We start from the raw sequence: 13,810 nt of genomic DNA, 5'->3' as shown, positions 1-13,810 counted from the left end.
AGCCCCACAATAAGTGCTCTATGCTTTCTGGTTCTTCCTTGCAAAATGTACATAAATTACACTGTACACGGTTCATCTTTAAAAGTAAAGTATTAGTACCTGAAATACTGTGAATAATTCGGTATTGAAACCAACAGAGCTTGGTATTTTTTGAAATTTTAGTGACACAGTTATGGATTTTTTTCCAATCTCCTACAACGTTATTCAATATACCCTCCCATTTTCGCTCAGCTGCTATTACAACTGGTATCACACATTGATTTAATATATTATACATGTCTTTTGAACCTTTGTTTGACTTGAAAAAAATGTTAATATTAAAAGGTAGCAAAGCTTGTTGTTGTTTTCCCCTTTCAGTGTTGATTCTCATAGATTGTAACCATTTTTTAAATGCTACTTTAATACCATAAAATTGTAAAAATGTGGGTTTAAAAGTATATATCCGTTCAAAATCTTGATAAGACAATATATTTCCTTGCTTATCTAGAAGGTCATTCACAGTCCATACCCCGTTTTGTGCCCAACTTCTATAATAAACACTGACGTTATCAATTTTAATGTTCTCATTATTCCATATAGATGCAGATATGACTTCCTCAAAATAGCGAGGATGTCGGAATCTCGACATGTTTTTCCAGGCACAAATAACTTCTTTCCAAAAAACGTTATCTAAATTTTTAGTTGTTCCAAAATAAGCCAACTCTGTAAAATTTATATTTTGTGTAGTAGTAAATAATTTGATCCACTTTGAATTTGAATTAAATAATCTTCTAACCCAGGTCAATTTTAGCCCTTGTATAAAATTTCTCAAATTAATCATTTTTAAACCACCTCTGCAGTATTTTTGACATAAGAGCTCCCGATTTACCTTGTCGGGTTTACCATCCCAAATGAAAGCATAAATTTTACTATTGAGTTGTTGTAGTACATTTTCATCTGGACTTGGGATGGATAAGAACAGATGATTCAATTTTGATATAATTAAAGATTTTATAATAGTTATTGTACCAAACGGAGTAAGCGACTGTTTTGACCATTTTTGTATAATACTTTCTATTTCATGAATTCGAGGAGCATAATTTAGATTTAACATTCTATTCAAATCAACACAAAAAGTGATACCCAATAATTTGAAGGTACTGGAACCCCATTTCAATCCTCACTTTACGCATATTTTATCTTGTCTATGTTTTTTACTTCCTATCCATATAACATATGTTTTATCTAAGTTAATTTTCAGTCCTGATATCTCAGAATAGAATTGTAAGATACGGAGGGATGTATCTAAAGAGGAAGGAGATCCATCTAAAATAAGTGATGTATCATCAGCATATTGAGACAATATAAACTCTGTATCATCTATCGTAATATCTTTAATATCATTACTTCTGACTAAAATGCCAAGTATTTCTGAACATAGCAAGAAAAGGTAAGGAGACAAAGGATCTCCTTGTCTACAGCCTCTTTCCACACGAAAAAAATCTGACAGACAACAGTTTTGAGTTACTGTTGAAGAAATATTATTATAAAATGTTTTTATCCAGTTCATGATGGATTCTACAAAATTAAAATATTTAAGTGTCTCAAATAAAAATGACCAGGAGATAGAGTCGAATGCTTTTTCAAAATCAATCAAGAGTAATATACCAGGGATGTCATTTTCCTCCGTGAAATGTTAAATATCGTATATTAGTCTACAGTTTTCCCCAATAAATCTCCCCGGAATAAAGCCTGTTTGGTCAGAATTAATTAGTTTGTTAAGAACTGACTTTATTCTCTCTGCTATACAGTTAGATACTAATTTAAAAGTTGAGTTTAAAAGGGTAATTGGACGCCAATTTTTTAAAAATTGTCTTGATTTACCTTCCTTTGGGATACATGTGATTACTCCCTGCTTCTGTGTGACAGACATTTCCCCTATTTCATATGCATCATTTATTGACCTGAAGACAAATTTTCCAATATCTATCCAAAAAACTTTAAAAAATTCTGCTGTGAAGCCATCTGAACCAGGGCTTTTATTTTTTTTCATCCTTTTTAATGCTTGTGTTAGCTCACTAAAGGTAATATTACCTTCTAAAGAATCTTTTTCATTATCTTTTAATTTAGGTGTTTGAAATGGTAATTCCCTTGATAGATTGACATCTTTTATACACTCTTGTCTTCTGTAAAGCTTCTCATAAAATAATTTTGTTTGCGTCAATATATCTTTTTGATTTTCTACTACAGTGTTATCATTAATTTTTTTAATAGTTTTATTTATAAAATTTTGGGTTTCTAGGTTACAAAAATAATTAGTTGGTCTCTCTCCTTCTTCAATCCACTGGGTTCTTGACCTAACATATTAACCTTTAATCTTGTTTTGTCGCAAAATTCTAAGTTCACATTTTTTAATCTCTATTACATTTATATTGTCCTCAGTGATTGTGTTTTGTTCTAGTTTTTGTATTTCCTCTGTAAGTTTTTTTCCTGTTTTACCCTTTCCCTTTTTATATATGTCGAATAAGAAATAGTCTTACCTCTGATCTCATTGAGAAGTGTTTCAAAAAATAATTGGTCACTGATTGTAAATTGTATATCAAAATCATCAATAATACTGTTTAAAGCATCTCTGCTATAACCTAGCACTGCATATTGCTCAACTGTGCTAATAATTGTTTTTTTAATTAATTTTACATATTCAGTATCTTGAAGGAGAGAGTTGTTGAATTTCCAGAGGCCCCTGCCTTTAATAAACTCATTTATCTTTAAAGTCAAAATTACTGGTGAATGGTCTGATCTGTAGCTATTGTCAATGTTTATATCACATATGTCATCTATAAGGCTTTCAGAGATCAAAAAGAAATCTAACCGTGATTGTTTAAATGGAATTTTTTTTCTCCATGTAAATCTTTTAAGATCGGGGTATCTCTCTCTAAATGGATCCACAAGAGTCTTATATTTTATAATTTCTAAAATTTTATCCCTTGATTTTGGATTATTTATATGTTTATAGTTATGGGTATCTAGGTCAAAAATCTGAACAAGATTAAAGTCCCCACAGATCAGACACAGTTGATTATCAAAAAAGTCTATGATTTCTGTTAGTTTGTCATAGAAGCAAGGATTATCAGTATTCGGCCCATACACATTTATCAGAGTAAATCTCTTGTCTTCAATATTAATATCCAATCCCAACAAATTGCCATCCTCATATTTTTTAACTTGGTGTATTTTATATTCAAAATTATTTTTAAACAGGATAGCAACTCCTTGTTGATTAGATGCGTAAGAATTGAAAATACATTGACCTTTCCACTGGTTTCTTATCAGGGTTTCATCTTGTTCTACAAAGTGTGTGTCTTGAAGACAATATATATCAAAATCTTTTGAATGCAAATAATTAAAAATGTCCCCCCTTTTTCTCTCGTTTGAAGTCCTTGACAATTCATGAGACATTATTTTAATAGTTTTACCCTCCATTACAATAATAAATCTTCAAAGAATTGAAAGTGGATAACTGCCAACACAAAGGAATGAAAGGTTTAGTTGAGATATCAGGACTGTTTACATAATGCTCTATTTGCTTCAAAAATATACCATACATGTGCCAAGTAACAAAATTCCATATTTTATATAAAATATATACATGAAATAAACAAAAACAAGTTAAAGGGAAACACATTTAAAAGACTAAGATATTTCATATTCTAATACAGATTTACACTTGTGGTCAAGGGGAGATAACTTAAATTTGTTTTAGTATATTTAAGCTTCAATGTATATTGATCTACATCATTATTTGTAATACATGTCACTTTCTTGACATCTTTATCATAAAATATTTATTCAAATTGGTAAACTATATTATACATTGAATAATGAACAGGATCAATATGGCAAAAGAGAAGAGATCATACAAGAAGCACGTTACCACAAAATGTCCATTGTTTTGTGCTCTCTCATCTGATCTGGTCAAACTTGCCTAAAATTTATATCACCATCAGTACTGCATGATGTCATCTGCAATTCACATCTTAATGTAAGCTTACACAAGGCATTATAAAGATAGTCAAGAGAGATCTAAGAATCACCAACATATAATACAGCTCACTTAAACTGACAGTGATTTCCTCTAAAAATTCATGCTTGATGTATAGTTTAAATCCAAAGTTTTTGTTTTGAAAATGTAGAGTTAAGTGGTAATGATATATGAATAAAGGATATATACTTCATTATATTTTACTTGTTACTATCAATGTTCTGACCGTTACACTGTTGAGATGTAAAAAGATTTATATCTTGCGTCAAAAAAATTAAAATCATGAATTTCAGTACTAATTTTATTGGACTGTTTAAGAAAATTTTGTCTTACATTTCTGTAATTGTGTATGTACAAGTTTTAACCATAATGCTGCCCATTGACTAAGCTATACCTCAAGCATACATTTAATTAATATAAAATGAACCAAGCAAAACTAAATCAACAAATTTAGCATATAATATTACATATTGTAGCATATCTATAAGTATCTAGAACAAGCTATGACATGCATTTACTAAACATATGAAAAAAGCAAAACTAAAACAACAGATTAAGCATTCATAAACATGTAGCATATAACTATATATAACAAGCTAAGGCATGCATTTATGCGACAAAAAGGGAAAGCAAAACTAAGATTGCAAAGTAAGCAGATTAAACTATTCCGCTAAAAGTTAAGCAAAGTCAAAAAGCTAAATAAAAAGAAGAAACCAAAATGAACACAAAAACCTTTTTTTTTCTTTTTTTCTATACTTACTTCAAATGTTCATATCAAAGCCTGCAAAAAGAGATCTAACATTACAGCATCATTGATTTACTTAAATTATAGTACTTTTTTTTTAATAAAGATTAATGTAAGAAAATATATGTACTGTAAACACAAAGATAAATTAATTATTAAATTTTGTATTTATAAACTTTGTTTTTCTTAGTGTATAAATGTTACAGACAATGAACAGTTATTCCCATAACGACCATTTTTCTGTGTTGTTTTTACGGGTTTCTAAAGTCATATGGGCCCCTTTTGCTCTAATACGTGTTTGCACTTTGTCCCTTTTTCTAATTGTGAATGCGTTATGAGATAACAAGAATCTTTCCTCCTTCATAGAAACTGGAAGGTCATCTAGTAGGCGAATCTTTGTTCCCTTCAAGTTATAGGCTTTGGACATTACAAGTTGTTTATCCCCAAAATGTACAAAACGAACAAGAATAGGCTTTGGGCCCTTCCCATGTGTTGGAACTCTATGCGCGTTAGCAAGCGGCATGGAATTGGCTTGTGGAGCATCTCTAAGCAACTTTTCAGAGAAAATCAATTTTTTGTTTGAATAGCTTTTCATTTTCTAATTCTTGAAGCTGTAAATCCATACCTTGGACACCTCTTTCTACTTATTTGTGTTATATTTATATATAAAATAAACGGAGTCCAATGGTGAAGTGCAAATGCACCGCAACTATAATATGTAATACTTTAGTTTCAACGATTCTACTTAATGCAATAAGGAAGAACATGGTTTGTCATATGAAAGGAAATACATACTTGACATTGAAAAACGTATATAACACATACAAAGGCAGAATATTATTTTAGAAGCATTATCTACTGAATTTAAGCTTATTGTTCTTCATTATGATATCATTGATTTATTTTCAATAATTATCTTGATCCTCTCTTCGAATAATTTAAAATGATTTTTTCAAACAAAAACATTTTGTATAATAGAAATACATGAAAATATCTTGTTAAAAATTATTTGTTTGTTCCTAACATTTTGTACATCAAAAGACATTGCTATAAATGATTTGTTCAGGAGCAAGAGGGGACAACTGGTACGACAATTAATAGATAAGGAAGCTCCTTGCTAAACTGGAAAACAAAGCATGGAGTTCTTTATAATGTATTGATAGTTTGATACCCATAAGTTTGTAAACGTAGTGTAACGGGAATGGAGTTTCCCCTGGCTTCGTTTTCTCGTTGTCTACCCAAGTTCTGGGATATTGGACAACTATAAAACCACGTAAATATAAACAAGATGTTTATTAAGATAAATACGTTATGGTTGAGTATAAGTTACATACAAGAATAATCAAATATACGGTGGTGACGAGTCTACTTGTCATTGTAGAGTTAGTTACGATATTGTTATCAGGTCATTAAAGATTGCATATTTTGGCTTTAATATTGATTCACTTATAGGGTCTTTGCATCGGAACTAATCACATTTATTTAAAAACAGTTGTTGGCATGCATGGGTTATGTTCTTCTCATATATTTTATGATAATATGATACTAAACCCCTCACGGGAGGGATTGTGCCTGATATTCATATGATGAAGACCTAATCTTTCAATCAGTTTAATTGAGGTCTGGAGCTGGCATGTCAGTTAACTGCTAGTAGTCTGTTGTTACTTATGTATTATTGTCATTTTATTTATTTTCTTTTGTTACATCTTATGACATCGAACTCGGACTTCTCTTGAACTGAATTTTAATGTGCGTATTGTTATGCGTCTACTTTTCTACATTGGCTGGAGGTATAGGGGGAGGGTTGAGATCTCATAAACATGCTAAACCCAGTCACAATTTTGCGCCTGTCCCAAGTCAGGAGCCTCTGGCCTTTGTTAGTCTTGAATGATGTTTAATTTTAGTTTCTTGTGTATAATTCGGAGTTTAGTATGACGTCCATTATCACTGTACTAGTATACATATTTTTTAAGGGGCCAGCTGAAGGACGCTTACGGGTGCGGGAGTTTCTCGTTACATTGAAGACCCATTGTTGGCCTTCGTTTGTTGTCTGCTCTATGGTATGGTTGTTGTCGCTTTGACACATTCCCCGTTTCCTTTCTCAATTTTATTCCATATTTGCAAGCCAAACGGTATGAGTGTAGACTGCCCTGAACCCGGTGAATGACGTCATACTTATAGTTCCTAAGAATAACGAGCCCGGCCGGGCCGGAAGTCAGGCACGTGCAAGAAGCAGGTAGTCCCGACAAGAATAATTACATGGACGGTCTCGGGAGAAAGAGTTATGGAACAATAAATAATACTAACATTAACCAATTTTCCCGAATAAATAGAATAGAAAAGTAAACAAAGTGACCACAGTTACACTAGTATCTAGTTATCGTAGAGTTTTTATTTTTCCTTACGATAACAATATTATTATTTTATGAATTTAGATGAGTTTTTACATCATTTCCTTCTATAACCGTAATTATGAACTGTTTCTACAAATTTTAAAAAAAAGCTTCATCACATCAAATTATGTGTATGAATATTAAGCACATCATGTTTTAAAATTAAAAAAAAAACGTTTGAAGAAGATTCGTTTAGTTACAGGAAATACACACTTAGTAATCAGATCAAACAATATGTTTAATTGCGTTCCATCAACGCTCACTTCCATATTTCAACATGTGACAGTCCATCGACATAACATCAAAAGGTCAATAGGACCATGTACATTGTACGTATAAGTCTTTCTATCACATGTGTTGGGAAAAAACAACAAACACTGATAACATAAATGAATAATTCAGGAACAGTTTAATTTGTTTTACGCAGATGTACTGAAATTGACTACTTTTCCTATTTTGGTGGCTATTGGAGGAGTACTTAATTTGCAGTTTTTAAATTATTATAAAATCAATACCACCTGCAGTACAAGGACACGATTATTTATTCATATTTTTTATATTGTTCATATGTTGCCGTAATAACAAAAATGGACTTTCAATTCCTGCAATCGTTTTTATTAAACATGGATGAAATGATAACATTTGCCATCATTGGAAAAGAGGGACATTGTGTTTTCTCCGATGGGATATTATGTACTGAACAAAAGTTATTGGATAAAATAACTTACAGCATGGAAAGTTCAGTTTTAAGCAAAATACCAATGTTCACGTTAATTGTAGAAGACGGTGAAATATTTCGCTGTATCAAAACCGGACAAACAGGGTTCTTAGGAAAAGGTGACACAGGAAAAGTGTTAATTGCTCAAATATCAGAATCAGTTTCTATTATTTTCCTTGGTGAAGCGAACTATAATGGATCCTTCTTATATAAGATTACACGTGCATTGAAAACCCATGAATTATTGAACAACGGGAATATTGATCAAATGAATGTGACAAGTAATAGTCCTAGTAATGTTAGATTACAAGGATAATATTGTTTTCCCTAAAAGTATGGATACTTATTGTTATATTAACAATTGTAAATTAATTATATAGTGTTACGTCAAGTAAGCATAAGTCGTATCTTCTGACTGATTGCGTACACGAATGGCGGGTGCTGTATGCAAAGCAGAAGACGTAAATCATTTCGACGCAAATGATCTCGCTTCTGTTAAAGTTTGTGCGATTTCATCAGTTTGATTGTTACCTATTGTATTTTTAAAAGTTGGGTGACATTTTTACATCGTTAAAATACTGTTGCCTAAATTTATCTAATATTCATATTGACTTTAAATATACAATGTCTCATTACCATTCGTACCACATCTTTTTATAGCCATTACCAAACTTTATTTATCTATTACCGTATAGGGGATACATTTTTGTATCGACTTGTGAAGCTCAATCGTTCGATTTCACCCTCTCTGACCCTTATCCTGAACCCGTATATTCTAATCGTAGGTCTGTTCAGTGTCCCTTTGGAATTTCATTCAATGATGACAACCTGGATCTCCCTTCACTGCATTGTAAACCTAAATTACATAGTGTCCTCACAAACACCTTTAAAATTAAAACGATCGGTCAGAGTACATACCATGTAAGTCTCATTCCTCTTGCAATAGTATTAAAACGATTGGCTTTTCTACCATTAACAAAAATTTCTCAATTGCAAACTAAAAAACAAATCGAAAGAATCGAGCCTATAGAATGGTCAACGTCGATACAAGTATCTTGTTTGGGGGGGATAAATAACTCTGATTCAAACCAAATATTCTCAAACTTACATTATCATGATGCTATATTTCTTATTTGACATCATATATTTTTCCTGACTTAGTACAGGCATTTTCCGAAGAAAGTTTGGGTTAAATTTGCTTTTAAAGCTATTTTTATGACACTTATTTATAGTTTCGTCATATTGACAAAGATTGGTGAGCATGAGAAATTGTACACAAAAATATTTATTCCTTATAACATTAATCAGTTAAAGCCTTATTTTGTTTTATGTTCACAAACATGTTTCGTGCATTTTACCTTTTAACTTTGTGTTCTATGCGATGAAATCATACTTTTATGTTCGAAGGAAAATTGTTGAGCGCCTTTATTAAAAAAAAAACCAAGATGTTAGATGATTTAAAAAGAGAAAAATATTCACCCGATTTCAAATGAAGTGGATATATGGACGTATATGAAAACGTACGACCTTTTGTCTTATATATAAAAGTGTGTGCATGAATAAAAAAATAACATATAAACTGAACACTGCATTGATTATACGACAAAACAACTGAATAGCTGATAAACTGTTAGCTTGTAGTAAGATAAAGCAGTTGCAAAACATAAGTCGGTTGACATATATATTATTATCCTTGTTATTGAAGTACTCGTTTGGTCACATCCCTGGAAAGGGAACCAATGTCTTATTGTTTCAGCTTAATATAAATTTAGCCAACTGTGGCATAAATGACAGTGAAGTTCGTGAAAACCAGATTTTTTTTTTAGAATTTTGCTTAAGTAATAAAATCAAAACTAAAACTTAACAGTAAAACTTTGCACACAAATATTTTTGTTAAAATATTCATAATCATATTTTTTAACAAAAAATTAATGGGGCGAGGGATGGCGCCACATACAAGTTCATGCAAACAAGTCGAAAATGTTGAAAATCTTTAGGATAATGGCCGAAAATAGAATCTAATTTATGCGACTGTCATACAAGTGAGAGGTTTTTCTTCGGAGTTCAGTATTTTTGTGATTTTATTTTTTCCTGTTTTAAACTGTTTTTATGAATATGAAGCAGATATACAGTTGTTCATACTGTACTTAAAAGTATTTTGCATTTGACAATACAGGCACATTAGATTTACTAATGTTACTGGCGTACTAATTTGTTTTGAAAAAGTTATAGCAAAAAAGTGCTGACGAGATTATATAAAATTGTGTATTGCATTTAATACCAGTTTCTTCTTTTGTCATCATGAATAAACGATTGGTTGATGTCATCTGACTCATTGCAACAAGGGTAAATGCTGGTTATACAATTGCACTATCCATAGGCTTCCTGCATCTCTTTGAAGAATGCAGATTCTTTTGCATCATTCCCACTTCTTGAGTTCGTTTCCACTGTATTGCGGAAGGTATTTGTAATGTTCGGCCACTTCTGTTCACACTGCAGATATGTGAAATTGTTTGTCAGATTGTTTATCTTTTCTGTTATATTTTACCATATAACCTTTTTTTCACTATCTTGGTTGTTACATTTTTCATTTCAACTGATTTCCACAGCTTCCCCGAACTTTATGACAGAGTTACATCAGAGTTACACATCTTCTCCTGTTGTGCCAGGTTTAGGCTGTGCTTCCCCGGATGTTCCAGATTTAGACCTTGTTGTACCAGATGTTTCTGCTATTTATGTACTGCTAAAATAAAGGACATTTTAACCAAAACCAAAATTATTACGGAAGTATTTCCCTATATATACTATCAGATACGTGTACAAACTAATCCATGTATGTTACATAATTATTTTTTAGTATTGGTTTAAACAGTTATATCTAGCGCTGAATACCATTTTAAAAAAAAAGGTGATAATATTTAAGCACACTTTTAATTTTTTAATTCCATTTACAAATATAATAGCCTTCTGATTTTAACCGTGTGAGTGAAACAAATATCTGGTAAAAAGAACGGAAAAGTTGGGATACGGGTATCATTTGGTCTAGTGATCTCTAGTTTTAAATTAAATTTGAATTTTTAAGATAGCAGGACTTTTTTAGAATTAGACAACGTGTAAATTAATACTAGTTTTATGACAAAAAAGATGCAGGAAATAAATGTGAATTTATTTGAAAACAGATCATCGCGCGGAATAAATGACCTGACCTACCAACAGATAAAATAAGTTTTTCATATATGCCTATAACTGTGGAGGGATAATTCTTGAAGTTTGACCTTTCAATTTTTAATCAGTTTTATGCAATAATTACGTTCGATGTTTGCTTTTACGTAAATCCTATTTCTAAAGTTTGTAAATTTATGATATTATTAAACATGATTACGATAAACAAGTCAAAACTTTACAGATAAGTATACATGCTTGTTTCATGACATCAGTTGTTAAAATATAGATAGCATATGATCTAGTTATTATAATAAAGTATGCAATCATGTTCTGTGTAAAAAAAAGTTCAGTAGAATGTTATTTCTACCTAAAAAAAAAGTGATAAGTTAAATTAATGGTCTGCAGATCTTGAAATAGAAGGACATTTTGATTATTTTGCGTTGCGATTACTTACATTTAATATGTGGACACCACATCATATTTCTGAAAGTCATATTTAGCATCATATTTAGCATCAATAATCAAAAATTGATTTTAATTGATGTGAATTTCTTTATAACAATATGTGACACTCTAGCGACAAGGACATTATATCTCGGTTTTATATTAAATGGGATGTTGTAATGTACACTGATTTAATATTGGAGGAAGGAGAATACACTATTCTGAAATAAACTGAATATCGAATATTATAACAATTATTGGAGAAATATACTTGGAAAAGAAGCATATATTGAACGTTCGCAGTGGTATAATAACATAAAATATAGCCTTGTTGTATTATTGAAAATTTGCAAAATCAAAAACATGGACAACCAATTTCTACAATCGTTTTTAGTAAACATGGATAGTATGACATCATTTGCAATATTTGGAAAGGTGGAAGGATGCGTTTTGTGTGAGGGGAAGCTCAGCTATAATGAAATATTGTGTAATCAATTGGTATGTACCATGGAAAGATCAATTTGCAGCAAAATACCAATTTTCAAATTAACTGGAGTAGATGGAAATATATTTCAGTGTAATAAAACCGGACAAACAGGATTCATTGGTCAGGATGCTAAAGGAGAAATATTAGTGGCTCAAAAATCAGAATCAGTTTCTATTATTTTTATAGGAAAATCCAACTATAACGGATCGTTCTTGTATAATATTACACGTGCATTACGGCAACATGAATCGTTGAACAATGGAAATATTGATCAAATGAATATCGCGATCAATAACAACAGTGTTAGGTTAAAAGGATAGAAATATTGGTTGCTATAGAAATATGAATATTTTTGAATTTTAATGTACTTTACAACAGGTGACAACAGATGTTGGTAACATTATTAATCTTGTATATAAACATAGTAATGATTTTTATGTGTCATAACTGCTTTTATATTTTTGTAAGTTCATGATGTCGCTGCTGTTTATGTTCATTTTTATATAAAATATAAGTGTTATCATAGAATTGTTTATTTTATGTGATTGTTTTACTTAACCTTAAACAATTATAAATGAAGCTTTACTGTATGGAACAATTTTATTCGTCAACAAGTGTTTTCTTGAAATGTTCCAATATAACAATGAACTATAAATTAATTCAATCTTATATACTTATTGTGATTCAAAGGTCAATGGGACAGCAACATAATGCCACGAATAATCAAATGAAATCAAGAGATTATGATACCAGGGTCTACACATTATGGCATCTCGATCGTCCCGAGTCAATAAATCCGACAAAACCTACCACATATATATAATATAGCAAGACCTTGTTGAGAAATATTCCGTATTAACTTCACAAATAATACATGGTGGTCTTGGTGATTAGATTCTGCTTACTGACGTTGTTAATTATATTAATAACGTGTTATATTGTTCTTTTATTTGCCTTTATTAATATAACTTTTTGGTTTGGTCTGTTTTTGGTGATATCCATTTAACGTGGCTCGGTACTTATGCATCCCGTCAATGTGTTGTTTTTATAATCTTGCATTTTTGCTAGTATGCGTTGTCCGTGTGACTTATTGTGTTTCTTTACATATGACGTGGCTCTGTACTTTTAATCATCCCGCCATTATCTCTACCTGTGTGACGTTTGCATTCTGACGTCAAACACGCAATTCTACGCCAGAGTTGATGGTTATCTAGCCATTCGGTCACAGGACTTAAAATATTTCAATTCTTTATGGGTTGATTTAACATACATAAAAAAACTACAAAAATAAGTAAGCAATGAACGTGATTGTTAAATTTGATATATGCTTTTTTGTGCTTCTTTGTTAAATATTTGTTTGATTTCGTTCTGATTGAGACTGTGACACGATGATGACTGATGTACCTCTATTTTGACAATTTTACCTATTATGTCTGTTATGGTCACGCATCGTTATAAATATAATGGAATTTGATGCGACTGTCATACAAGTGAGAGGTTTAGCGCTATAAAACCAGGTTCAATACACCATTTTCTACATAAGAAAACGTCTGTACCAATTCAGGAATATGACAGTTGATGTCCATTCGTTTGGTGTGTTTTATCTTTTGATTTTGCCATTTGATTAGGGACTTTCAGATTTGAATTTCCCTAGCAGTTCAGTGATTTTGTGATTAATTTTGTATACACAGTTAAAAAAAGTATTCAGATATGACTTGAGACAACCACTCACAAATCCTTTGTTTCGCCGTAAAAGCTCACGAATATTTGGCAGGAGTTAAAAGTATTTAAGATATCGACCCTCACAATTTATTTTTGTTCAGTGGTCCTGTTGCTG

This window comes from Mytilus galloprovincialis, chromosome 1 (assembly GCF_965363235.1).
Source record: "Mytilus galloprovincialis chromosome 1, xbMytGall1.hap1.1, whole genome shotgun sequence".
Lineage (NCBI taxonomy): Eukaryota > Metazoa > Mollusca > Bivalvia > Mytilida > Mytilidae > Mytilus > Mytilus galloprovincialis.
This window is presented reverse-complemented; position numbering follows the sequence as displayed.